The 25820-nt window shown below is 43.3% G+C and overlaps 1 protein-coding gene across 6 annotated transcripts in view; it reads right to left on the reverse strand.

Annotated features, from left to right (window-relative positions):
• The window catches only part of LOC132399123 (septin-9-like), a 434472-nt gene that overhangs the window by 170830 nt on the left and 237822 nt on the right, over positions 1–25820 (reverse strand). The window contains exon 1 of one of the 6 annotated variants that reach the window (XM_059979126.1): positions 8811–8879. The exons of the other annotated variants lie outside the window; for them this stretch is intronic. The gene's annotated coding sequence lies outside the window, so the exon portion shown is untranslated. Of the gene's footprint in view, positions 1–8810; positions 8880–25820 lie in introns of those variants that run through there. 6 annotated transcript variants of the gene reach the window in all.

Genomic DNA, 25820 nt, shown 5'->3' on the forward strand with positions numbered 1-25820 from the left:
TTAATTCCTCGGTTTCTACAGAGCAAATAATCATTTTACATAGAACATAGAATAGTACAGCACATTACAGGCCCTTCGGCCCACAATGTTGTGCCGACCCTCAAACCCTGCCTTCCATATAACCCCCTACCTTAAATTCTTCCATATACCTGTCTAGTAGTCTCTTAAACTTCACTAGTGTATCTGTCTCCACCACTGACTCAGGCAGTGCATTCCACGCACCAACCACTCTCTGAGTGAAAAACTTTCCTCTAATATCCCCCTTGAACTTCCCTCCCCTTACCTTAAAGCCATGTCCTCTTGGACTGAGCAGTGGTGCCCTGGGGAAGAGGCACTGGCTGTCCACTCTGTCTATTCCTCTTAATATCTTGTACACCTCTATCATGTCTCCTCTTGTCCTCCTCCTCTCCAGAGAGTAAAGCCCTAGCTCCCTTAATCTCTGATCATAATTCATACTCTCTAAACCAGGCAGCATCCTGGTAAATCTCCTCTGTACCCTTTCCAATGCTTCCACATCCTTCCTATAGTGAGGCGACCAGAACTGGACACAGTACTCCAAGTGTGGCCTAACTAGAGTTTTATAGAGCTGCATCATTACATCGTGCCTCTTAAACTCTATCCCTCGATTTATGAAAGCTAACACTCCATAAACTTTCTTAACTACCCTATCTATCTGTGAGGCAACTTTCAGGGATCTGTGGACATGTACTCCCAGATCCCTCTGCTCCTCCACACTACCAAGTATCCTGCCATTAACTTTGTACTCTGCCTTGGAGTTTGTCCTTCCAAAGTGTACTACCTCACACTTCTCCAGGTTGAACTCCATCTGCCACTGCTCAGCCCACTTCTGCATCCTATCAATGTCTTTCTGCAATCTTCGACAATCCTCTACACTATCTACAACACCACCAACCTTTGTGTCGTATGCAAACTTGCCAACCCACCCTTCTACCCCCACATCCAGGTTGTTAATAAAAATCACGAAAAGTAGAGGTCCCAGAACAGATCCTTGTGGGACACCTCTAGTCACAACCCCCCAATCTGAATGTACTCCCTCCACCACAACCCTCTGCCTTGGGCAGGCAAGCCAATTCTGAATCCACCTAGCCAAACTTCCCTGGATCCCATGCCTTCTGACTTTCTGAATAAGCCTACCGTGTGGAACCTTGTCAAATGCCTTACTAAAATCCATGTAGATCACATCCACTGCATTACCCTCATCTATATGCCTGGTCACCTCCTCAAAGAACTCTATCAGGCTTGTTAGACACGATCTGCCCTTCACAAAGCTATGCTGACTGTCCCTGATCAGACCATGATTCTCTAAATGTCCATAGATCCTATCTCTAAGAATCTTTTCCAACAGCTTTCCCACCACAGATGTAAGGCTCACTAGTCTATAATTATCCAGACTATCCCTACTACCTTTTTTGAACAAGGGGACAACATTCGCCTCCCTCCAATCCTCCGGTACCATTCCCGTGGACAACGAGGACATAAAGATCCTAACCAGAGGCTCAGCAATCTCTTTCCTCACCTCATGGAGCAGCCTGGGGAATATTCCATCAGGCCCCAGGGACTTATCCGTCCTAACGCATTTTAACAACTCCCACACCTCCTCTCCCTTAATATCAACATACTCCAAAACATCAACCTCACTCATATTGTCCTCACCGTCATATTCTTACTTTTTAAAAAAACTGCTTTGCATATCTTTAAAAATGTCGTTGTCTATTTCTGTTCCTCTGGCTAGCATTTATCTTTTACACTAATGCTTCCGTCCCTGTTAAGTTTTGAGTAATTTTTTGTGTTCTGTCCAATCTTCTGACATGCCAGCTGTTTGTGCAAATATATGTTTTCTCTTTACCTTTGATATTACTGCAAACTGTTTTAGTTAACCACAAACAGTCAGTCCTCCTCCTTGCATTTTGTTACCTACTTATGCTGTGTATTCAGAAAGATCCCCTTAGATGGCTGCCACTGCGTCTCACTCTGATTCTGTTACTGAATTTGCTGGTTCAGTTTGGCTACCTCGGATTTTATCCCCTCATAACTGCCCCGCTTCAATTTTAAATTATCAGTCTTGGACCTACACTACACCCTAAAATGAAAACCTTCTGCAGGTCTGTCTTGACACCAGTACATTAACTGTCCGAACACCTCATCTCATCTCTAACCCCTTTGTGGTTTTATACGTGTTCACACTTTAAAATGTGAATTTTCATTAGCTACTTCAAAGTTCACAGAATCAAAGTACATGATATACAACCCTGAGATTAATTTTCTTGCAGGCATTCTCAGGAGAACGAATACAATAGAATCTGTGAAAACTACACACAACAACTGATGACAATCAATGTGCAAAAGACAAACTGTGCAAATACACAAAAATATCAAAAATAAATATATGGAGAAGATGAGCTGAGTCTTTGAAGGTGGTTGTGTTTAGTGATCAGTCCAGTGTTGAGGTGAGTGAAGTTATCCACTTGGTAAAACATTGGAACACAGGAAAACAGGCGCCACTCAGCCCTTCAAAGCTAGACCACCATTCAATATGATCGTGACAGAAGTATGCTTGCCTCTTCTGCACTTTAATACCAGCATTACCTGGCATCATTTATTTATACAATCGCTCTCACAAACAATTCCCTCTTCCACAAGAATATGCCACACCTATACAGAAAAGAATTAGTGTACATTTGTAAAGTAAGGTTGACCTAAGCACAGCTAATTGTACATTTGCTTTATGCTGTGGTCAACTACTTGAGGTACTTTGGAAAGCTTTCTGAACCCATAACAAGTTATGAAGGCAGACAATGTTGCTGAAATATTTTCCCTCGGTCTGTGGTCAGAGTCCACTAATAGACCTTACACCATCAAAGTTCAGTGTAATATGTTTGAGCCAATTTTCAACTGGAAACCTCCAGAACCCAGTCATACATGAAACAAGCTGGAGGAGGGGTACTTTTAGTGGGGAGAACACAGAATAACCAGGGCTTGAAAGTACCACTTCAGGATACACATCATCACACAAGAGTGGCAGAAAATCTGAAACCCTCTTGCCTTTAAGAAAATTGTGGAGCCTCGAGCTCAATAATCACATTGATCCATTTTTGATGAATAAGTCAGAGAAGAAGAATGAGGCCATTCAGCCCATCAAGTCTGCTCTGCCATTCCATCATGGCTGATTTATTTTTCCTTTCAACCCCATTCTCTGACCTCTCCCCGTAACATCATCAGGGCAGCACAGTAGTGTAGTGGTTAGCACAATGCTTCACAGTACCAGTGACCTGGGTTCATTTCCTGTCGCTATCTGTCAGGAGTTTATAAGTTCTCTCCCATCCACCCGGGTTTCCTCCGTTTTCCTCCCACAGTCCAAAGACGTACCAGTTAGTAGGTTAATTGGTCATTGTAAAGTGTACCACAATTAAGCTAGGGTTAAATCAGGGGTTGCTGGGCAACATGGTTCAAAGGGCCAGAAGGACCTACTCTATGCTGTATTTCAATGTTAATACAAATCAAGAACCTTCAATCTCTGCTTTAAGTACACCGAATGACTCCGTCTTCATAGCTGTTTGAGTTAATCAATTCTACAAATTCACCACCCTCTAGCTAAAGAAATTCTTTTTCATTTCTGTTCTATAGGGATGTCCTTCTACTCTGAGGCTGTATCCTCTGGTCCTAGACTCACTCAGTATTGGAAGCATCCTCCCCACATCCAATCTATCCAGTCCTTTCAGTATTCAGTAGATTTCAATGAGATCTCCTCTCATTCTTCTAAAGGATAAGATGTAAGAAACATGGGGGCCACAATTTCTTTGAAACTTAAAAAGAATTGCTGACATTTGGAGAGGCAGTGAGAATACATAAACAGAGCAGAATAAACATCTTTCTCGTCCTGTTGGACATTCATGAGGGCTGCTTCTCCACCCAAACCCACTCACAGGTAGATCCCACATTTGAAAACAGCATGTTCAAAATGTTTCACACAAAAAAATCCCAGAGGAACCGTCTAAGTCAGGCGGCATCCATGGAGGGAAACAACCAGCCAACGATTCGGGCCACGACCCTTCATCAGGGCTGGAAAGGAAGGGGGTCAAATCCAGAAGAAGAAGATAGGGATGAGGGGGAGGAGCAGTACAAGCTGATAGGCCAGGTGAAAGTGAGATGGCTGAATGGCCTAATCTTGTTTGTGTATGCATAATACGCTCAATGCAGTCTTCAGCTGTGCCTACAGTACGTTGTCTAACACAACTGAAACTCAAATGTCAAACTGAATGCTCAGATCATTAGTAAGGCAGCCAAATAAACCCTGGGTAGAGTAACATACGTCTTTACATCAAATCCGATCTTTCGTGCAGTCTGTAACATGAATGACACATTTCACTGTATGCTTCAATGTGCGCGTGATAAATAAAGCTAATCTTTATTTTTAACAGTATATATATATTCAATTTTTATATTTACTTAGATATAACACGGTAACAGGCCCTTCCAGCCCAATTACACCCACATGACCAATTAACCTACTAACCATTCATCTTTGGACCGTGGGAGGAAACTGGAGCACCCGGAGGAAACCCACACATTCACAGCAAGAATGTACAAACGCCTTACAGACATAGGTGGAAATTATCTAACTGCTATACTACCGTGCCATAATGCTAGGAGTAAAGGTTAGGTATGGAATGATCTGTCTGGATGACACACAGACAAAAGCTATTTCTCAGTACATAGGACAAAAATAAACCAATTACAAACATATACAAGGTGAGCCCTACAGAGAGGAAATGAACCATGCACACTTTGAATTGCACAAAACTATCAATTCATAGCCAAAATTATTTCTGATCCAGTTTAACAGAAAGACCTCCCATACTCAAGGCATTTTAACTTTCTATTTTAGGAGAATGGGCAAAGAAGTGGCAGATGGCATACAGCATAGGAACGTGTATGGTCATGCACTTTGGTAGAAGGAATAAAGGAGCAGACTATTTTATCAACAAAGGGTGAATTCAGAAACTGGAGGGCGTACAAAAGAACTTGGGAGTCCTAATACAGGATACCCTAAAGGTTAATTTGCAGATTGAACCAGTAGTAAGGAAGGCAAATGCAACATTTGCATTCATTTCAAGAGGACTAGAGTATAAAAGCAAGGTTATAATGCGGAGACCTTAATGCTAAGACCTTGGTCAGACCACGTGTTTGATCAGTTTGGGGTCCTGATCTAAGAAAGGACGTGCAGGCACTGGAGAGGGTCCAAAGGGGTCTTACAAGAATGATCCTGGGAATGAATGGGTTAATGTATGAGGAGTGGTTAATGGCTCTGGGCCTGTACTTGCTGGAGTTTACAAGATCAATAGGTTTCAATAGGTACATTTAATGTCAGAGAAATGTATACAATATACATCCTGAAATTCTTTTTCTTCGCAAACATCCACAAAAACAGAGGAGCACCCCAAAGAATGAACGGCAGTTAAATGAGAGAACCCCAAAGTCCTCCAGCTCCCCCCTCCCCATCAGCAAAAAAGCTTCAGCACCTTCCATTGAGCACCCAAGCGTGCAGCAAAGCATCGATAAAGACACAGACTTGCAGTACCCCAAAAGACTACTCATTCACCCGGTAACTCTCTCTCTCTCTCCCCCCCCCAAGGGAAAAAAGGTGTCACTGTTTAGGCAGACTGAGGAGAGATCTCACTGAAATCTACTGGATATTGAAAGGCCTGGACAGATTGGATGCAGAGAGGATACTTCCAATAGTGGGAGAGTATAGGACCAGAGGGCACACCCACAGCCACAGTCATCCCTCCAGAACAAAGGAGGAATTTCTTTAGCCCGAGGGCGGTGAATCTGTGGAACTAATTACCACAGAAAGCTGCGGAGGCCAAGTAATTGAGTATATTTAAAGCACAGGTTGGTATGTTCTTGATTAGAAAGGACGTCAAAGATTACGGAAGAAGGCAAGAGAATAGGTTTGAGGGGGTTAATAAATCAGCCATGATCAAATGATGCAGCATACTCGATGGGCTGAATGGCCTAATTTTGCTCTTATGTCTTGTGCTTCATAGCCAATTTGAAAATGTTAGATTGACATTAGAGTAGGTTAAAAGCTTTGTGGGCCTCAGGGTGTGCACTGTGCTGTAATGCACTGTATGTTCTACATTCTAAGATGCAACAGTCACATTGAGCTCGTCTGTTGTTCTTTAAGCATTGTTTGAGCGATAAATGTTTGACAGGTGCTTGCGGAGAAAACCCTCATCGACCACCAAACCCTCCTGACAACCGGCTTCTTAGTGACGTTATATTTACTGAGGAGAGTCAGGCTATGGTTCTGTAATGTTTCTGTCAAATGAAGGCACCTCCTTCTCCTTATGTTTTATGTGCAATTATCACGAGCAAGGCCTGAGTCTGTAGGCTCTCAAGCCAGTCCTGATCCTCCAGAGATTAATAAGCTCTGCCAAACATCACAAAATATGGTTCCAGCCACAGATGTGAGTAAGGCAGTTGTCAACAGAATACAGTCAAACCACATGACACTGTATTTGGAGTCTACCCACAAAATGTCACGCAGCATCGGGGTCCTCAGCAGAAGCTTCCTCCCTCAACCCCGTATCTTAGCCTTTCTTCGGGAAGAAAAATGGGTGTGAACTCACATCAGTAATGGACCCCCGCCCCCAAGCAAGAAGGCACAAGTGAAATTGGTGGGACAGACCAGTCACCTCCCAGCCTCGACCCAGAGCTAACATGGCACAGCTTTCGAACAGGGTCTCAGTGTGAAAATCCGTTATTTCCTGTAGAGCAGGGTTTCCCAACCTGGGCTCCACAGACCCCCTTGGTTAATGGGAGGGGTCCATGCCATTAGAAAGGTTGGAACCCCTGCAGTAGAGGATGAGCAATGAGACAAAGGTGGTGAACGGTATCATGGGAGTTAGTCATGGGGAACTGGAAATTGTACATTCAGGACAAGGCATTTGAAATAATGAAAGAGTCCTTATTAAAAGAGGCACTGAAAGATCCCAGGTGCAGCCTGGCTTTTGGGATCTTACAGTGCTGTAAAATTCCAAAAAATCATAAAAGTGGTCCCTGCTATTCCAGACATTCATTGGGAAAACACCCCAGTGTTAAACAAGAACAAGTGCTGGAGGATCTCAGCAGGTCAGGCAGCATCTATGGAGAGGACTACAGAGCTGACCTTTTTGGCCCAAGACCCTTTATCAGGCTCTTTATTCCTCTCCGTAGATGCTGCCTGACCTGCTGAGTCCCTCCATCATTGTGTGTGTGTGTGTGTTACTCTGGATTTCCAGCATCTGCAGAATCTCTGGTGTTTATGATGAAGCACGGTTTGGAAGGACTATGGCAAGGAGATACTGAGATTGCCTGCGTAGTTTCTTTTGATCTGATATTGGGAATTTGCTATAGATGGCACTGCATTCACACTTCTGAACTCTAATCCACCAATAGAATTGCAATTTCAGTTTTCAAAAAAATTTCCCTTCTGTTTGCCACCTGGATAAAGGTACAGGCTGTCACTGGGAAACAACCAGGGTCCAGGTTTTACAAAAGTCTATTAAATAAAAAAGTTGGAAAATACACAACTTTTGCACATTGGCTATTTGGCCGTGTTTGTTTTTGTACTGCCTTTCACTAATTCTGTTGTGTTTCTTTATATTTACTGTGAATGGCCACAAGAAAGTGAATCTCAGGGTTGTATATGGTGACATAAATGTACTTTGATAATAAATTAACTTTGAACTTTGAGAAACAAAGTAGTAGACGTGCAATGCTAACTCTCAAAAAGCAACCGAATAGACAGCACACATTCTACTTCAGTGTTCCCCTCCATACCTTGTGGCATATCAGGCGGCAACATTGCTGCTTCTTTAGCATTTGCCTGTTTTATTTTACAAGGCCGAGTTGCTGGCTCAATGCTCAACCCAGCACGGATGGAAAGCCTGCAAGGAGCCGATGGATTTGAACCCAGAATCATTCAGCTCAGAGTCCGGAGCAAGTGCCACACCACTGGCGCATGATGTTAGGTTTGCTGATCGACCGGGGCAATGAGGAGAGCACACTAGCGCTCTTCAGTGTAGTAATGTCATTAAAATTTTAACTTCCAACTGAGAAGCTGAACATCCATACTGAAAGTCTCTACCTCTGGCAGTGGACTGAGAGTTAAATACATTAAAATTTTAAACAGATGACTATGCTATAGAGCCAGTTGTGTGAAAGGCATCCAGCTCATGGTATGGATCGCTGCCTGCAATTTAAAAATCAGCCAGTGATTCATCCCAAATGAAGTCCCAGCATTTTTCAGGCATTTCAAGAGATGAAATGTAACCTCCACCAGTGGCTGTGAAAGTCACTGCTCTTTGAACAATAATGTGGATTAAATTAGGATCTTATTAGAAATCTGGTTAATCAAAAGCATACTTGTAATGTTGCACTATGCACTTCAGTCCCCTCATATTGAAGTCGTGATTGTTTGAAAAATCGTTTCTTTAGCAGAAGGCCTCCATCTTTCTGCTGTTGCTTGGCTGAATGAGAGATATTCAATATTTCCATTCACCTTTGCACAGAACATCAATGGAATCACTGGGATAGGACTGTCAGCAACCAATGAAATGCTGTGACATTAGCATTATGCGATATCAACATGTCTAGTTATTTGGCTTTTAATGCGTCAGCTTGTTTTGCAAACACATCAGATGATCCTCTCTGTGCCCAACAAATTTCCTATTGACTGTACCCACCCCCCTCCTTGCATATGCTGGCTGGATCTCACTTAGTCTAGGGAAATGACAAATACTTACATTGCCGTAATCTCTCCTGTTTATAAAACCAATCTTTCCTTTGCATAGATGTAATTCATGCAGGTATACAATGAATTCTTTTGTGCTTCTTGTAGTTTTTAAACAGTCACTATGCAATCAACTGCTGATTGTTTACTAAACCTTATATTAGTCATTCTCGACTGGCTGTTACCAAGACGTGAGAGTATGTCTGTGCTTGAAAACAAACCAAGAATCTGTTTCTGGAAAATTGAGTTGATTGGCCTCGTGCCCTCTTTGGAGTCAAAGAATGAGAGGCAATCTCTCTGGAAAAACATGAGCTGATGAGAGGGGTTGAAAGGGTAGAAGAGGATAGGAGGTCTCTATGGGGAATCTAGAACTGGGCAGCCTAGATTCAGGATGGTGAGATATGTCCTAGGAAGCATTGCGAGAGATTATCAGTGGTGTAGCCTGGGGTCATCGGGTGTTTTGGGTTAACATCAGATACTCTCACCCAGGTGACAGGGGTTGATCCGATCCCAGCTTGTGTCCCAGCAACATCGGTCCACGGGTCACACCCCTAGATCCGAAGCCATATGGAGGCTTGCTCAGTAGTAATGCCAAGGAGAGAGGAGGTTCTGCAGAGCCGGTAGCCATCAAAACCTCTACAGCCCCCAGCCTCTATAGCAGTGGTTCCCAACCTTCTTTTGGCCATGCCCCACCTAATCACCTCTAAAATCCTGATGCCCCCTGTGGTGATATATAATTCTTATTATTCAAAAAGTGAACTCCTATTCACCTGGAGGAAGCCTAAAAGACCATTAACTTGGTTTAAACAAGCTTCCAAAAAACATGGCATTCATGAAACAGAAAAATAAAAGAACCAAAGGACTGTTAAAGTTCTGAGGAAGAAATTATTAAGAAATTGTAAAAAAAAGAACATTAGGTGATATTAAAATAATAATAAAAATAAATAAATAAAACAATGCTGATTCAATGCTGTACAGCATACAAAGACAGATACACCGTTTAAAAGAGATGACGCAATGTACACACCTTCACACCACCAAGAACCGAAAGCTACTGCAAAAAGCAGCATTGGCGCGACCTCGTACGAGTTTCTTATGCGTTTGGACTTGTTCATTCGTTCCTTCCTACATCAGTCAATTCATTAATTTAATTATGAAAGCCATTTGATGGTTGTAATGATGGTGATACACTACATATACAGTACATACGCAATTACACATGTACATAAAAGTATTTTTATGTATGCATACTGTATATACACATATGTATTAACTCGCACACACACTCATACTCACACAGACTTACTAGAAAAAATTCACTGTTAATAACTCATTCTCGAATTGCCCCCCTTAATAATCAAATTACCCCCCTGTGGGGCGTACGCCCCACGTTGGGAACCACTGCTCTATAGGCTTGTGTTGTGAGCTCCACCCCGTCTCTAGCACTGCTCTACCAGCTCTCTTATGTGGGACACCTATTTAAGACAAAAAAAATTAGGAGAAATATCCTCTCCCAGAGGACTGAGATCATCCGGATTTCTCTAACTCCAGAAACACGTATTTAAGACAGAGAAATGAGGCTGTGAACAAAAACGAAAAACGAGCATTATTTCGCACACCCCCCCCCCCTCATACAGTGAGGGCCCACTGTATCAGTAGGATCAGATGTCTGTGTGGGCAGGAGTTAGGAGGAGCTGGTGACCCTCTGACCATCCAGAGTCAATAACGCTGAATTTGAAGTCCCGTCATCAGCGAGTCCAGAGTTTGAGGCTTGCAGTCCAGGGTCCCATCCTCACAGCAAGTTTGGAGTCTCATAAGGAGTGAGTCCTGGGGTCCATACAGATGACTGAAGCCCGAGGATTGATCGGAAGTCCGGACATCGAGGTTTGATGGCCGAAGCTGTAGATCTGTGCGTCTGTGAGTCCAGTGAGAAAGTCATGGGACGATGTCTGTGAATCCACAAGTCCACTGGAGGCTGGCCTGCCCTGCACTTGGAGGACTGTCAGTGGGTGGGTGGAAGGGAGGAAAGGAGCTTATTTTGCCGTTGATCTGCTGAACATGGTGGGCGTGCTATGCTGGCGTCAAGGTGTACAGCGACACGTGCAGGCGTCCCTCAAACAGATCCTTAGGTTGCACTGGCTGTTAATACAAACGATATATTTTACTGTATGGTTGATGCATATGTGATAATAGATTAATCTGAATCTGAATCTGGCCTTGACAGCACCCCGTCACATAAATCAGGTTTAACGTACAGATTGGAGCCCAAAGGGGGTGTAAGGTGCTCCTTCCCTTTGCTAGTCTGCAGGTCACCCTCGGGCAAGGCGTAGCACCTGCTTAGACCCCCAATCAGGGCCACTTGAAGCCAGGGGAGTGGGTGGTGGATGGTCGGATGAGCAGCCGGTGCATATCACAAGTCCTGGTTATGCGACCACAGATGCCAGGAAGACAGACTCTGAAGAGTACTGATAATGACTGGGGTCACCCGTCTTGTAAAGGCACCACCCAGAAGAAGGCAGTGGCAAATTAGTTCTGTAGAAAAATTAGCCGAGAATAATCATGGTACAGATGATGATGAGGGCTCATTACCCCAGTCTTGCATAGGATGGCAAGAGATCTAACATAGTCAGAACAGCAAGGACTGGGAAAATACTAGAAAACAAACTGGATACTGAAAATACTACAATACTGGGATATACCAGTCAATAATATTTCAGCTAAATGCTCCCACCTCCCAATTAATCAAAATCCACTTGATGCAATCTCTGCCAGAAGCACAATTGTTATACTGCTATGATTGTCCGATATCAGGTCACAGCAGATTGTTCATTGTTCCGCAGGGGAAATCACTCAATCTGTGGATAATCGGATGCCGGTGAGTTACACCACGAATCACCAACAACAAAATAACCTTTCATCAGGATTGCTTTATTACCTCCTGGGCTTCTACTGAGGCAGGCTGCTCAGTTCAAGTTGCTCTTAGGGAGGGAGGGGTAGGGGAGGATAACAGGTGGGTCGCTTTGGTCAAATGTCCCTTAGGTCGGATTCATGTTTTATTTTCCACTTGGTTAACGAAACACAACCGCAAATGGCCGATCAACAGGGCCCTCTCCTAATGACCAGCTCATGCCAACCCCCCTGTCACCTTTCACAGGCTCACTCTCATCTGGCCCCTAGATTGGGAGTAGACTACAGTATAGGCAAACTGGGCTCGCTCAAAAAATGGGAAAAATGGGAAAAATAAACCAGCTTGCTGTGTTAGAGTTGGGCAGTGCTGTACAAAGACACTGCCAAAATTATTCCAAAGTTACATTTTTTTTGCATTTGTACAGTTTGTCCTCTTTTGCACATTGGTTGACGTGTCATTTTTCAATGATTCTATTGTTTTACATTGTTCTACTGTGAATGCCTGCAAGAAAACAAATCTCTTGGTAGTATATGGTGACATAAATGTACTTTGATAACAAATTTACTTAGAAGCATTTCAGATTCAGACTCAAGTTTATTTATCGCACGCTCATCAACACGTAGCATTGGGATTAACAACCAGCATACCCAACGATTTGGTAACCCAACGGTTACCACACATTCTGATGCCAAAAGTGCAAGTCCAAAATGCTCCACAGAACAACACAAGCTGCAAGAGCAACAGCAAAACAAACCCCTTTCCCATCACACACACACACACACACACACACACACACACCCTCCCCCCACCCCGCAGTCCTTGACCCCGACACCTAAGCTATATCAAGTGGAACTGTGATTTTTTTAAAAATTGGAAATAACTTTAAGTGAGTTTCCCAGTTGCTCCAGTTTAATTTGATAAAGCTGTGAAGAAAAGTTATTTTCAAATACATCTTACATTTCCATTTTTTAAAATCAATCCACTTCTATGGCTTATTAATTTGTGACATACAGTACTTATAATCTGTCAATTATTTGGGCTGGGTGCTTTGTTTTAACTCCAGTGCAATACCTGAAATTTATTATCCCTCTCAAACCCCTTCTTCAGCCCTCTCCCCATAACCTTTGACACCTGAATAATCAAAAACTTATCAACCTCTGCCCTAAATATATCCAATGACTTGGCCTGCACAGCTGTCAGTGGCAATGAATTCCACAGCTTCACCAGTTTCTGGCTAAAGAAATTTTTCCTCATCCCTGTTCTAAACGGATGGCCCTCTATTCTGAGGCTGTGTCCTTTGCTTCCAGATCCCCCTCCCCACAGGAAACATCCTATCCACATCCACTCTATCTAGACCGTGCAATATTCAATAGATTTCAATGCGATCCCCCCTCCCCCATTCTTCTAAATTCCAACGAGGGCAGACACTCCTCACATCTTAACTCATTCATTCCCAGAATAATTCTCATGAACCTCCTCTGGAACATCTTCAATGTCAGCACATCCTTTCTTAGATAAGGGCCTCAAAACTGCTCACAGTACTCAAAGTGAGGCCTCACCTGGGCCTTATAAAGCATCCTCTCTATCCAGGCCTTTCAATATTCGATAGGTTTCAGTCAGATTCCTCCCCACCCCCCCCCCCCCCATTCTTCTGAACTCCAGTGAGTACAGGCCCAGAGCCATCAAATGCTCCTCATATGTTAACCCTTTCATTCCTGGGATAGTCTCATGAAGCTCCTGAGGATCCTCTCGAATGCCAGCCCATTATTTCTTGAATAAGGGGCTAAACTGCTCATAATACTCCAACTGTGGTCAGACCAATGTTTTATGAAGCCTCAGCATTACACCCTTACTCTTGCATTCTAGTCCCCTCAAAATGAAATTAACGTTGCCCTATCAACTACGGTTCAGCGTATGTATCTGTGGCACTCTTATCTCCCATTCCTGAGGCTTCAGTCCTGGGCCATTACATCGCCGCTTCACTACAAAAATGTCCGTAAGACATACAGTACTGTGGAAGAGTCTTAGACACATCTATATAGCCAGGGTGCCTAAGACTTTTGCACAGTACTGTAGTAATATGTGAGTAATGATAAACCTGATTCCGATGTGGGTCTCTATTGTGGACTGAGAGTGGGAAGCGGGGCAGGGAGAGGGGAATCATGATTGTGAAAAGGAGAAGGGAGAGGGAAGGGAGTGGGAAGCACCAGAGAGACGTTCTGAAACGAAAAAATAAACCAATCATTTGGAATCAAATTACCTTGCCTGGTGTGTGCAAGCAGGCCAACCCCACCTCTGGCATTCCTACTTCACATCCATCCCGCGGCACTCCACCCTCACCATCCCCAACCTCCTTTGCTCACGCCAAATTTACAAGCTTGCTCTCTGCTCCAAGTTGACAAATACAGTACTGTGTAGATAGACGTCTTAGACAACCTGGGGGGGAGTGTGTGTGTGTGTACGTGTGCGTGCGCGCGTCTAAGACTTTTGCACAGTATTGTGGGAGTAGAATGAGGCCATTTGGCCCAGCGAGTCTGCTCTGTCATTCCACCGGAGTAGATTTATTATCCCCCTCAACACCAATCTCCAGCTTTCTCCCCGTAACCTTTGTTACCCTTTCTAACCCCCTACCTAACAAGATCTGCATTAAATATACCCAATGACTTGGCCTACACAGCTACCTGTAGCAATGAATTCTGCAGACTGACTCCCTAGCTAAAGAAATTCCTCCTCATCTCTATTCTAAAGGGACGTGCTGTTTAAAAGTGCAATCGTTTGGATGTGACATTCAACGTATTTTCCCAGTAAGTGGATAAGAGAGAACATATCAATGACAAAATCATACAATACCATATAAAAAAGATCAAAACTGTCATCCCTGCCAACTTTTAACCTTAACCCGTGTTGTGAAAACAGTCTGCCGGATAATTAAAGCATTCTTGCTGCGTACAATATACCTGCTGTATTCCTTAAGTTAGGACAGACAATAACTTCACTTCAGAGGTTATTTTATGTGTTGTAAAGTGCTTTGGGATATCCGAAAAGGATATGAAAGGTATTACAGAAACACAAGGCTTTTCTTTTGGGAACACTACCTCATTGACTAGTCCTCTTTGGGTCACCTCACCCAGTCTCCCCTTTAGATTAACCAAAAGTTTTGCTTGATAGCATACATTTGATACGTCTTGGGATGCTTTTTCTATGTTAAAGCGTTTCTGCAAATGCATGTTAGATTCAGTTCATAGTAACCTTCTCTGCATTTCAAAACTAAATAATTCGTTCTTTTTTGCTCTCTGTATAAGATGATGAGAGCCATTGATCATGTAGATAGCCAGAGAGGCTTTTCCCCAGGGTTGAAATGGCTAACACGAGGGGGCATAGTTTTAAGGTGCTTGGAAGTACACACAGAGGAGATGTCAGGGGTAAGTTTTTCACAGAGTGGTAGAGTAGGTGTGTAGCATGCACTGCCAGGTATAGGCAGATATAATAGGGTCTTTTAAGAGACTCTTAGATAGGAACTTAGAAAAATATGCAGTAGGGAAATGCTAGGCAATTTCGAGATTAGGATACATGGTCAGCACAACATTGTGGGCTGAAGGGCCTGTAATGTGCTATGGAGTTCTGTGTTGTACGTTTTATGCTCCCCACTTTTGACAAAGGGTCTTCAGCTTGAAAAGTGAACTCCTGTTCCTCCTTCACAGGAGCCCTCTGACCTGCTGAACATTTCAGGTTTTACTTGAGATTTCCAGTGACTGTAGTTGCTTTGATTCCCACTTTATTTCTTACAAGCTCGAAAATTCTCACTGCCGCAAACTATTCAAGATGCTTTAAAATTTGGTCAATATTGTTACCACAGTTTGCAATTTTATGAGATGTGCTTACAGACTTCACGGCTTTGTTGTAAGAATTTTCAACCCAGAAGATGATGCTCATCCTTTATGAGCAGTGGCTTCATTCTTTGTGGCGTATCAGTGAAAAAGGACAGAGCTACACGGGAGTAGGGTTCATATTCTCAACCAAGGCCTCAGAGAGAAAATGGTTGTTAAACAGTCCTGATGAAGGGTCTCAGCCCACAATGTCGACTTCATTCATTTCCATTGATGCTGCCTGACGTGCTGAACTTCTCCAGCATTTTGGCTGCGTTGCTCTGGATTTTCAGCATCTGCAGAATTTCTTGCATTTAAGTTTTAATGCAGTTGCAGGGCTGGGATTTTATTCATTTTATTTATTGCGATACCGTGCAGAACAGGCCCTTTTAGCCCTTTGAACCTTGCCTGATTTAACCCTAGCCTAACCACGGGACAATTTACAATGACCATTTATCTTACTAACCAGTACGTCTTTGGACTGTGGGAGGAAACTGGAGCACCCGGAGAAAACCCATGCACTCCAAGGGGAGGACATACAGACTCCTTACAGATGATATTGCAACTGAACTCCGAACTCTGATGTTTCGAGCTATAATAGCATCGTGCTAACCACTACACTACCATGATGCCAAATGGCCTCGCTCTGCCACTATGTCTTACAGTTTTATGGACATTTTCTCAGTGCTGTGGTGATGTATCAGCCTAGAGTTTGGACTGAAGCCTCAGGAGTGGGATTTGAACCACAATCATCTGATAAGAAGCAAAAGTGCCACCTGCTGAACCATGGCTGGTCGGGCAAAGACATTTGGGAGGTGATGCTGTGGAGGATGCAAGGAATTATAAAAGTTGGTCCATAAAGCACAAAATACTGACAATGGAATCATCTCCAGTTAACTGTTCAAGCACAAGGCAGCTATCTCTCAGCTCACTGCACAAGTTGACTAATAGGATCTTCACGATAGTTCAGGAATCCCATTGTTAAACTATGCAAACGATTGCAGGATATACCATACATTAGACTCTTCTAGCAGTCTTTTTTTTGAGTTGAGATAAATTGACCTGCATGCAGTTTTCCTACAAGTTAGTGGGCAGTTCCTTACGGAAATCCATGAGATTTCTGTGTGGAAACAAACTTCGGCTCATGGCCAAGTCCAGACCCATCCTGTAAAGTCTAAAGATGAAAGCGGACAAAACATGTTGGATCCTATCCACTTTAAAATGAGATTCCTGGAGTTGATACATCAATTATAATCTGTCGGGACTCCAATAATATGAAAAGAACAAGGTATCCTTACGAGGTATCTCCTGTACCTAATAAAGTGGCCACTGGGTGTATATTCATGGTTTTCTGCTGCTGTAGTCCATCCACTTCAAGGTTCGATGTGTTGTGTGTTCAGAGATGCTCTTCTGCACACTGCTGCTGTAACACGTGGTTATCCGAGTTACTGTTGCCTTCCTGTCAGCTTGAACCAGTCTGGCCATTCTCCTCAGACCCCTCTCATTAACAAGGCCTTACACTCACTAGATGGTTTTTTTTAAGTTGTATTTTTGGAACCATCCTCTGCAAACTCTAGAGATTGTTGTGCATTAAAATCCCAGGAGATCAGAAGTTTACCAGATACCCTAATCACCCTGTCTGGCGCCAACGATCATTCCATGGTCAAAGTCACTTAGATCAAACTTCTCCCCCATTCTGATGTGTGATTTGAAACACAACGGAACCTCTTGACCATGTCTGCATGCTTTTCTGCACTGAGTTACTACCACAAGATTGGCTGATTAGATTTTTGCACGAACAAGCAGATGTACGGGTTTACCTAATAAAGTGACCACTGAGTGTAGTTATAAATGTGCCCATTTAATTGTTTGTTTGTTCTCTGGGCTGGGCCTGCCATGTTATTTGGTAAAAGAACCTATTTATAATTTGCAGTACTCACAAGCTGACAGATCAGAAATAACCCAGAGCAAGTCATATCTTGTCACTCGCAAGGTTTTCTAACCATTTATCATTGTGACCCCGGGAAGCCTGAGGGCAGCTCAATGCTTTTCAATAATTCTATTCTTTTGTCTGGCAGAGAAATATTGATCAGCTGGTAAATTGGGCAGAGCAACAGCAGATGGAATTTAATCCTGACCAGTGCAAGGTGATGCACTTTGGAAGGTCAAATAAGTGTAGGACATATACAACCTAATGGCAGGGCCAAAATGAGTATTGACCTTGTTTTACATTTTAGGATCCTTGAGCATGGCAGCATAGGTATATAAATTGGTATAAACGGCATAGGCGCCTTCATTAGTCACAACATAGGAAATAAGAGATGGGGAGTTACATTATTTATTTTATTTAGAGACTTCTTTGGACTATTTTTACTGTGCCCATGGTCTTTTTTTTATCAATTATGGTATTGTTTGCACTGTTGAAACTTTATGTTAACTATAACTATATGTAACTATGCAGTTTTGTGTAGGTCTTGTAGCTTTAGTTTTTGGTTTTTTGGGTGGTAGAGTTGGTCTCCTGACTTGGTGTGTCTGGGTAGTCTTGTTTTATCTGGTGGTTTGGAGCTCCTTTCCGGGGAATGCGCTAAGACGGTAGCGCGATATTAATATGCAGCAGCCTCTCCGGACTCTTGGTTGGGGATTGCCAAACGTTATGTGGATTTTCTGGTGTAGTCTGTTTTGTCGTGTGCTTTTGTGATATCATTCTGGAGGAACGTTGTTTCAATTTTTAACTGAATTGCAGTTGTGGTTTCTAAATGACAATAAATCGAAATTCAATTCAATTCAAATTCAATTTACTACAGTACAGTATTGGGCTCTTCCAGCCCAGCAAGCCTGTCCAGCCCAAATACATCATGTGACTAATTAACCTAGCAACCTATACATCTTTGGAATTGGAGAGAAACTGAAGCACCCGGAGAAACCCACACGGTCACAGGGAAAGCATACAAACTCCTTACAGGCTCCAGCTGGAATTGAACCTGTGTCACTGTAGTAGCGTTATGTTAACTGCCATGCTACAATGCTGCCACCTCCATAAAGCTCATAATACAGCTTTATAAAACCAGGGCGAGGCCACATTTGAAATGCTATGTGCAGCTTTGGTCACCACAGTATTGAAAGGATGTGATTGTTCTGGAGAGAGAGCAGAGGACATTCACCAGTATTATGCTGGGAGGGAGTTGACACAGTTCTGATAAGAAGTAAAATAGGCTGGGTTTGTTTTCCTTGGAGAAGGCTGAGGGAGACCCTGACAGAAGTGGATAAAGGTGTGAGGGATGTAGATAGGATAGACACTCAAAAACTTTTCCCCATAGCAGTGGTGACTATAAACAGAGCACATTACTGTAAACAATATGAACAGCAGAGGAGACAGAAGAATCGGTGGACAATCCAAATCAGATTTACATCACTGAGTTGCAGTGGTGCTAGAAAGTTTGTGAACCCTGTTGAATTTTCTCTATTTCTGCATAAGTATGACCTAAAATGTGATCAGATCTTAACGCAAGTCTTAAGATTAGATAAAACAAAAAAGCATTATACCTGTTCATTTATTTATTGAGAAAAATTATCCAATATTACATAGTGAAAATTCTACAGTGTTAACAAACTTTCTAGCACCACTGTATATGAAGTGAAAATTGTTGTTTTATGGCAACAGAGCAGTACAAAGACATAAAAACATGACAAACTACATACTGTCTTCTCAATACTTCCACCAGAGAGGAGGTACAGGAGACTGAAAATGCATACTTAACTTTTTAGGAACAGCTTCTTCCCCTCCGCCATCAGATTTCTGAATGGTCCATGAACACTACCTCACTGTTCCTCCTTTGCACCATCAATCAATCACTAAAACAACTAATTAAACTAATTATGCATTCTGGTCATTTATTATGCCTGCGCTGTATTGCTGACACAAAACAACCAATTTCACGACTAACGTCAGCGACAATAAACCTGATTCCAAAATAAATACAGGAGTGCAAAACCAAATGACTTGACAAGGTAGTGCTCACAGAAATCGGATGGCAAAGTTGTTCCTGAATCATTAAGGCATGACTTCAGGCTCCTGCATCTCCTGCCCAATGGCAGATATCAGAAAGCACATGGTTTCCCAACCAACAAAGTTCTGATATTATTATACCACACACTATACATCAAAGTGGGCATGGATCCTTACTGTAGCTACTGTATGTAACATATTCAGGTTGCTTTTTAGCTGTGAAACACACTGCTTGCTGCTTCTACCGACTGTATTTCCAACATATTGCATGCAATTGTAAAGCCCCCGGATATTAACCATTAGATCTGGAAACACTTTAAGCTTCAACATGGCAACACATTTTAACAACTGTGTCACAAGCAGAATAAAAGGTGGAACACATACAGAGGTTCAGGGATGAACACATATTCAACTAACGAGTCATGTTCTGATAGTTTCAGATTGAGCGCTGATCAGTCTATCTTCAGAACAAATTCCTGTTTACTGGGGAGATGTTTCCTTAGATTCCTGATGGGATAGCTTGCACCATCTCAGCTCTGAAAGGACTCAGGAGCTGAGGCCTACAGCCGTCAGGCTCCTAGATTGGCCTCACTTGCCTCAGCACTGAACTGGCTTCTTGGCTGTGGACTCACTTTCAGGGACTTTGTGATTCATGTTCTATGCATTATTTGCTTATTTTTAAAGATTATTTGCACGATTTGTTCTCTTTTCACAAATTGGATGTTTGTCCATCTTTGTTGCATGGGTTTTTTTGTGGATTCTATTGCGTTTCTTTGTTTTGTGGCTGTTCATAAGAAGATGAAACTCAAGGCTGTACATGGTATAATAAATGTACTTTGAACTTTGAAACAAGATGACACGGAATACTACAGAGATCTGTCAGCTGAATTAGGCATTGTTGTAGCTTAGAGATACTCCTTGCTATTCACACCAACACACCCCACCCTCCCCACTCTGCCTCACAAGACAAAAGGCACAGTGAATCTCTTTGCGGAATAACAGAGCAAAAAGCACTGGAAATTCCCCCTGCCTTCGGGAAGACAGAGAAACGCTCAAAGGACATTTGGTCAGACATGCCTGAAGCAATAGAGGCCCCTGGTAGGAAGTAGGGAGGTGGGGGTGGGGAAGCGATGGAAGGAAAAAGAAGGGAAAGAAAACAAGAAAGCAAAAAAAAATGACAGTCTTGCGTTTATGTGGCATCGTTCTCAATTCCAGGATGACCCAAAGATTCCAGCAGCCAATGAGGTAATTCATTTAAAGCACATGGATAGAAGAGAAAAACGGAGGACTGTGTGACAGGGGAAGGAATAGATTGATCTTGGAGTAGGTTAAAGGCTCAGCACAATATTGTGGGCTGAATGGCCTGTACTGTGCTGTATTGTTCTACGCTCTATTTTATTTTAATTTTAGTTTTTTTATTTGGCGATACAGTGCACTACAGGCTCTTCCTGCTCATGGGAGGAAAACACAAACTTTCGTACAGGGGATGCTGGATTTGAACTCTGACGCCATGAGAGTGTTGCAATAATTGCGATGCTACCGCAGTGCCCTGTCTGTTAGGAATACAATAAGGTGGATGACACAACTGCTTATTTTTCAACACAAAATACTGATAACATTCTATCAGCCAAAGAGCTGGAGGTCTGACCCACAGCAAACTGCCAATTATGCAGTTAATAATCTACTCAAAGGGTAATCTATTTAAAGGGAAAAGAGGACACTGTAACTACAGCAATATCCCTTAATGAGAGCCGGGGAATTTCTCCAAACAAAAGCAACAAGGAGGAAAATTACAATTAAGTTTAAAGTCTTTGAATCGCGGAGCATGGAGACAATCTCTTTACCTCACTGAGTCCAGGTTATCAACTGCTTATATTCACCAATCCCACTGCACTCTCCCCAGATTCTATAATTCACAAGGGTAATTAATAGTGATCAATTAATCTATCAACATAGAAATTAATTTTAGCTACTTGCAGCAGTGTGACCAGCAAGATTAATACACAGGGAACAGATTTTCATTCACTACCAGGAACTGGACTTCCCTGGCCGAGTTAGTAATTATTGCCCACGTGAGCCAAAACATTGACTGTTTATTCCTCTTCATCGATGCTGCCTGGCCTGCCGTGTTTCTTGGTGTGTTGCTTCAGCTTTCCAGCATCTACAGAATCTGTTGTGTTTACCTACAGCACAACGGTTAGCGTAACAGTGCTGCTGTCCGTAAGGGGCTTCTACGTTCCTTCCACAACCCAAAGACGTACGAGTTAGTAGATTAATAGGTCACATGGGTGTAGGTTCATTGGGCCTGTTAGCGTACTGCATCTCTAAATAAAATTAAAACAAGAGCACAAATTCCTTGCTCCTCCTGAACTGGATTGCCTGGCTATTTCAGAAGGCTATCATCACCACCTTTTTAGTGGGCAAGTACAGCAAGCAGTATGCACTGTGAATGAGGTAAATTAAAACCACATGCAAGGTACTCAGCCAAACAGAGTAAGGACAGTAATATGCCGAGTTATGAGAGCCGACCACAGAAAAGCAAGTACAAACTCGTGAAGTACAACCCCTTCACACAAAGAGGCCTCAGTTTTACCGATGGTTCAATAGAACCAAATTCTGTGGTACGATACAATCCGCAGCTTAAATGAACAAGGTGGACAGGAAGGTGTGTACGTTTCTACTGGAGGAGGAGCTGGAATGTCAAGTGTCACTTCTCACTTTAGCGTCCTGATCTGCCTGAATGCATTGCGACACGGAAAGAATAATAAAAAAAAGTTTTTTTCTGTTGAGAGAAAGGGGGGCACAATGCGTCTATGAAGACAGGGTACAAATTAAACCATGTTCTTTGCTCCTAATTTCTCAATGGCAAAGCTCAACTGACAATGCAATCTTCTGTACATTTCAGAATTGGGTTTATTATTACTGTCTTATGTCTTGGAATTTGTTTTGCATCAGCAGTACAGTGCAATACATTATATATAAAATGTAATATATGTAATATATATATAAACACACACACACACACATTATATATATATATATATATATATAAAAATATATAAAAGTAGTGCAAAACAGAACAAAATAGTATGTTAGTGTTCATGGGTTTGTCTATTGTCCATTCAAAAATCTGACGGCAAAGGGCAAGAAGCTGTTCCTAAAATGTTGAGTGTGTGTCTTCAGGCTCCTTGACGGTAGCAGTGAGAAGAGGGCATGTCCTGAATCATGGGGATCCTTAATGATAGAAGCCACCTTTCTGAGGCACCACCTTATGAAGATGTCCACAATGCCAGCAAGGCTAACGCCTACAACGGAGCTGGCTGAAAACTCTCCTCAGCCCTAGCCTTGGCTTCCGGAGCCCACAGCTCACATTGCCCACACTCACGGACATTACCCTCCAGTCCAGAATCACTTTAGTGTTGGCTTTGTCATTAAGGTGCCAGCTCACCATTTAAGGGAACCTTCTTTATCGTTTCTGACACCTACAATGTCATGGCACTGACAGTCACATCCTTTTTCAGGACTCTGGTTCACTGCTGCATTACCCACAGGCCCTGCTCTCCTGCCCACTGAACTTTGTTGTGTAACTGCTGGGGAAGGTGTAACAACTGCTCTTTTACTTCCTCATCTCTACCCAAACATTCAGTCCACTTCCTTCCTGTCACTAAAATGCATTGGTGCTCACAATTTGGCCTCATCCACGTTGGGCATGACCACAGGGATTCTGGGAGGGGCTGCAATGTGGAACACCTCCATTCAGTCCCTCAGTTAGAACCTGACCCTCTCTTCACCAGCCCAGTTAACTCGTTGTCCCATCCTGATCTCTGTCCTTAGGCTCTTCACTGTTCCAATGAAAGCTTATCAATATGACAAGCTACAGCATTTAGGAATCAACACTGAATCCAACAATTGCAGACTGTAAGCACCACCCTATTTATCTCCTGAAGTTTCTGTTTATAATAACAAGAATAGGGTCACCAGCCTATCTCTGCCCCCAGGGTCCCCTCCTCCTTCCTTTTCTCCTATAGTTCACTCTCCTCTCCTATCAGATTCCTTCCTCTCTAGCCCTTTATCTTTCCCAAAGCCTGGCTTCATCTACCACCTTCTCCCTCCATCTTTTTATGCTGGCATCTTCCCCCCTCCTTTCCAGTTCTGAAGAAGGGTCTTAACCTGAAATGTCAAATATTTATTCATTTCCATCGATGCTGCCTGATCTTTTTTTAATTAATATTTTTATGCGTTTCTACAACTACAAACAAAAGACCCAACTACAAGATGAAGATTAATACAGTGCAAAATAAGTGTATCAAATATATGCCTGATTTGTTGAGTTCCTCCAAATTTTGTGTGTGTGGCTCTGGACACAAACATCTGCAGACTTCCTTGTGTTTATGATCTGGCTGATGATGTTGTGCTAACTAATTAAGCTAATGACACTTCTGTCTGCACATGTCCCTATCCCTCCATTCTCTCATTTTCATAAGCCTATCTTAAATGTCTCTTCCTGAAATTGCCTCCACCACCATCCCTGGCAACATCGACCACGCTCTGAAATCCTTACCTTGCACACCTCCACTTGAATTTTCATTGCATGCCCTCTAGTACAGTCGGCCCTCCTTATCCGCGGATTCCGTATGCACGGATTCAACCAACCGCGGAAGATCTCTCTCCAGCACTCGTTGTTTGAACATGTATAGACTACTTTTTCTTGTCATTATTCCCTAAACAATACAGTATAACAACTATTTACATAGCATTTACATTGTATTAGGTATTATAAGTAATCTAGAGATGATTTAGAAGTACAGGCAGTCCCCCGGGTTATGAATGAGTACTGTTTCTGAGTCCGTCTTTAAGTCAGATTTGAAGTCGGAACAGGTACATCTGGTATTATTTAGTGTCAGTAATCAAATGTTTGTCTTTGTATATAGTGTATATTTTACCTTTCTATGCAAATAAAACACTTAAGTATAATATGTATTTCAATAATTAAACCACGGCCTTGCTTAGTAATAATTGTAGCTTTCATTAGGGCAGGGCCTTTCACATGCTCCATTAAAATTGTTCCGATCGTTAACCAGTTGCAGCCTAACACTTTTCCAATGACCGATGGCGTTTCACCTCTTTCTGATCACTTTATTACTTGCACTTTATTTTTAATCGTGATCACTTTCGTGAACAGAAACACTGTGGATTCAGAGTTGTGCTGGGTCCTAAAGTCCAGCGGACTGAGACGGGTTAAATAAGGGACTTGAGCATCCGCATTTTTTGGTATCCGCGGGGGGGTCCAGGAGCCAAACGCCCACGGATAAGGAGGGCCTGTAGCGGTGTGCTACATGCAGCGCTAAAATTACGACACGGAGTCGGTAACTGCAATCGAAGGAAAAAACTTTATTCGAAATCCTCAGCCTCACTTTTAAGCCTCCCTCAACCTGCCCCCCGTGGCGCAGAGGCTCCAAAGCTCTGTGCTCACAAACCCCCGTAGGCTATCTAATTGTGAGCCAGTTCGGATGCGCCAGGAAATAGGTCGCCACATAACCCCCACCCCCCCACAGAACCGGCGATACACCCCCCAATGTCCACAGTCTGGGCCAGAACCTGCTTGGGAGGTCGGCCTCTGTGCCGAGGTGCTGGAAACTCGGCCGGTTGTGCCAGGTCCACATGGGCCAGTTTGAGGTGGTCCACCGTGAAAACCTCCTCTTTCCCCCCAACGTCCAGCACGAACGTGGACCCGTTGTTCCGGAGCACCATAAACGGCCCCTCATATGGCCGCTGCAGCGGTGGCCGATGCCCGCCCCTTCGTACAAACACAAACTTACAGTTCTGCAGGTCTTTGGGTACCTGCAGGTCGGGTGCCGCCCATGCTATGAAGTGGGTATGGGGGCTAGGTTACCGAGCTTCTCGCGTAGTCTGCCCAGGACTGCTGCGGGATCTTCCTCTTGCCCCCGTGGGGCTGGTAGGAACTCCCCGGGGACGACCAGGGGCGCGCCGTATACCAACTCGGCCGACGAGGCGTGCAGGTCGTCCGTGGGTGCTGTGCGGATGCCGAGTAGGACCCAGGGAAGCTCGTCCGCCCAGTTGGCTCCTCACAGGCGGGCCATGAGGGCCGACTTCAGGTGACGGTGGAAACGCTCCACTATGTGGGTGGTAGGCAGTTGTGTGGTGCAGCTGAGTCCCCAAAAGGCTGGCCATAGCTGACCACAGGCTGGAGGTGAACTGGGCGCCTCTGTCGGAGGTAATGTG

Source organism: Hypanus sabinus, chromosome 9 (genome assembly GCF_030144855.1).
Source record: "Hypanus sabinus isolate sHypSab1 chromosome 9, sHypSab1.hap1, whole genome shotgun sequence".
NCBI classification, from domain to species: domain Eukaryota; kingdom Metazoa; phylum Chordata; class Chondrichthyes; order Myliobatiformes; family Dasyatidae; genus Hypanus; species Hypanus sabinus.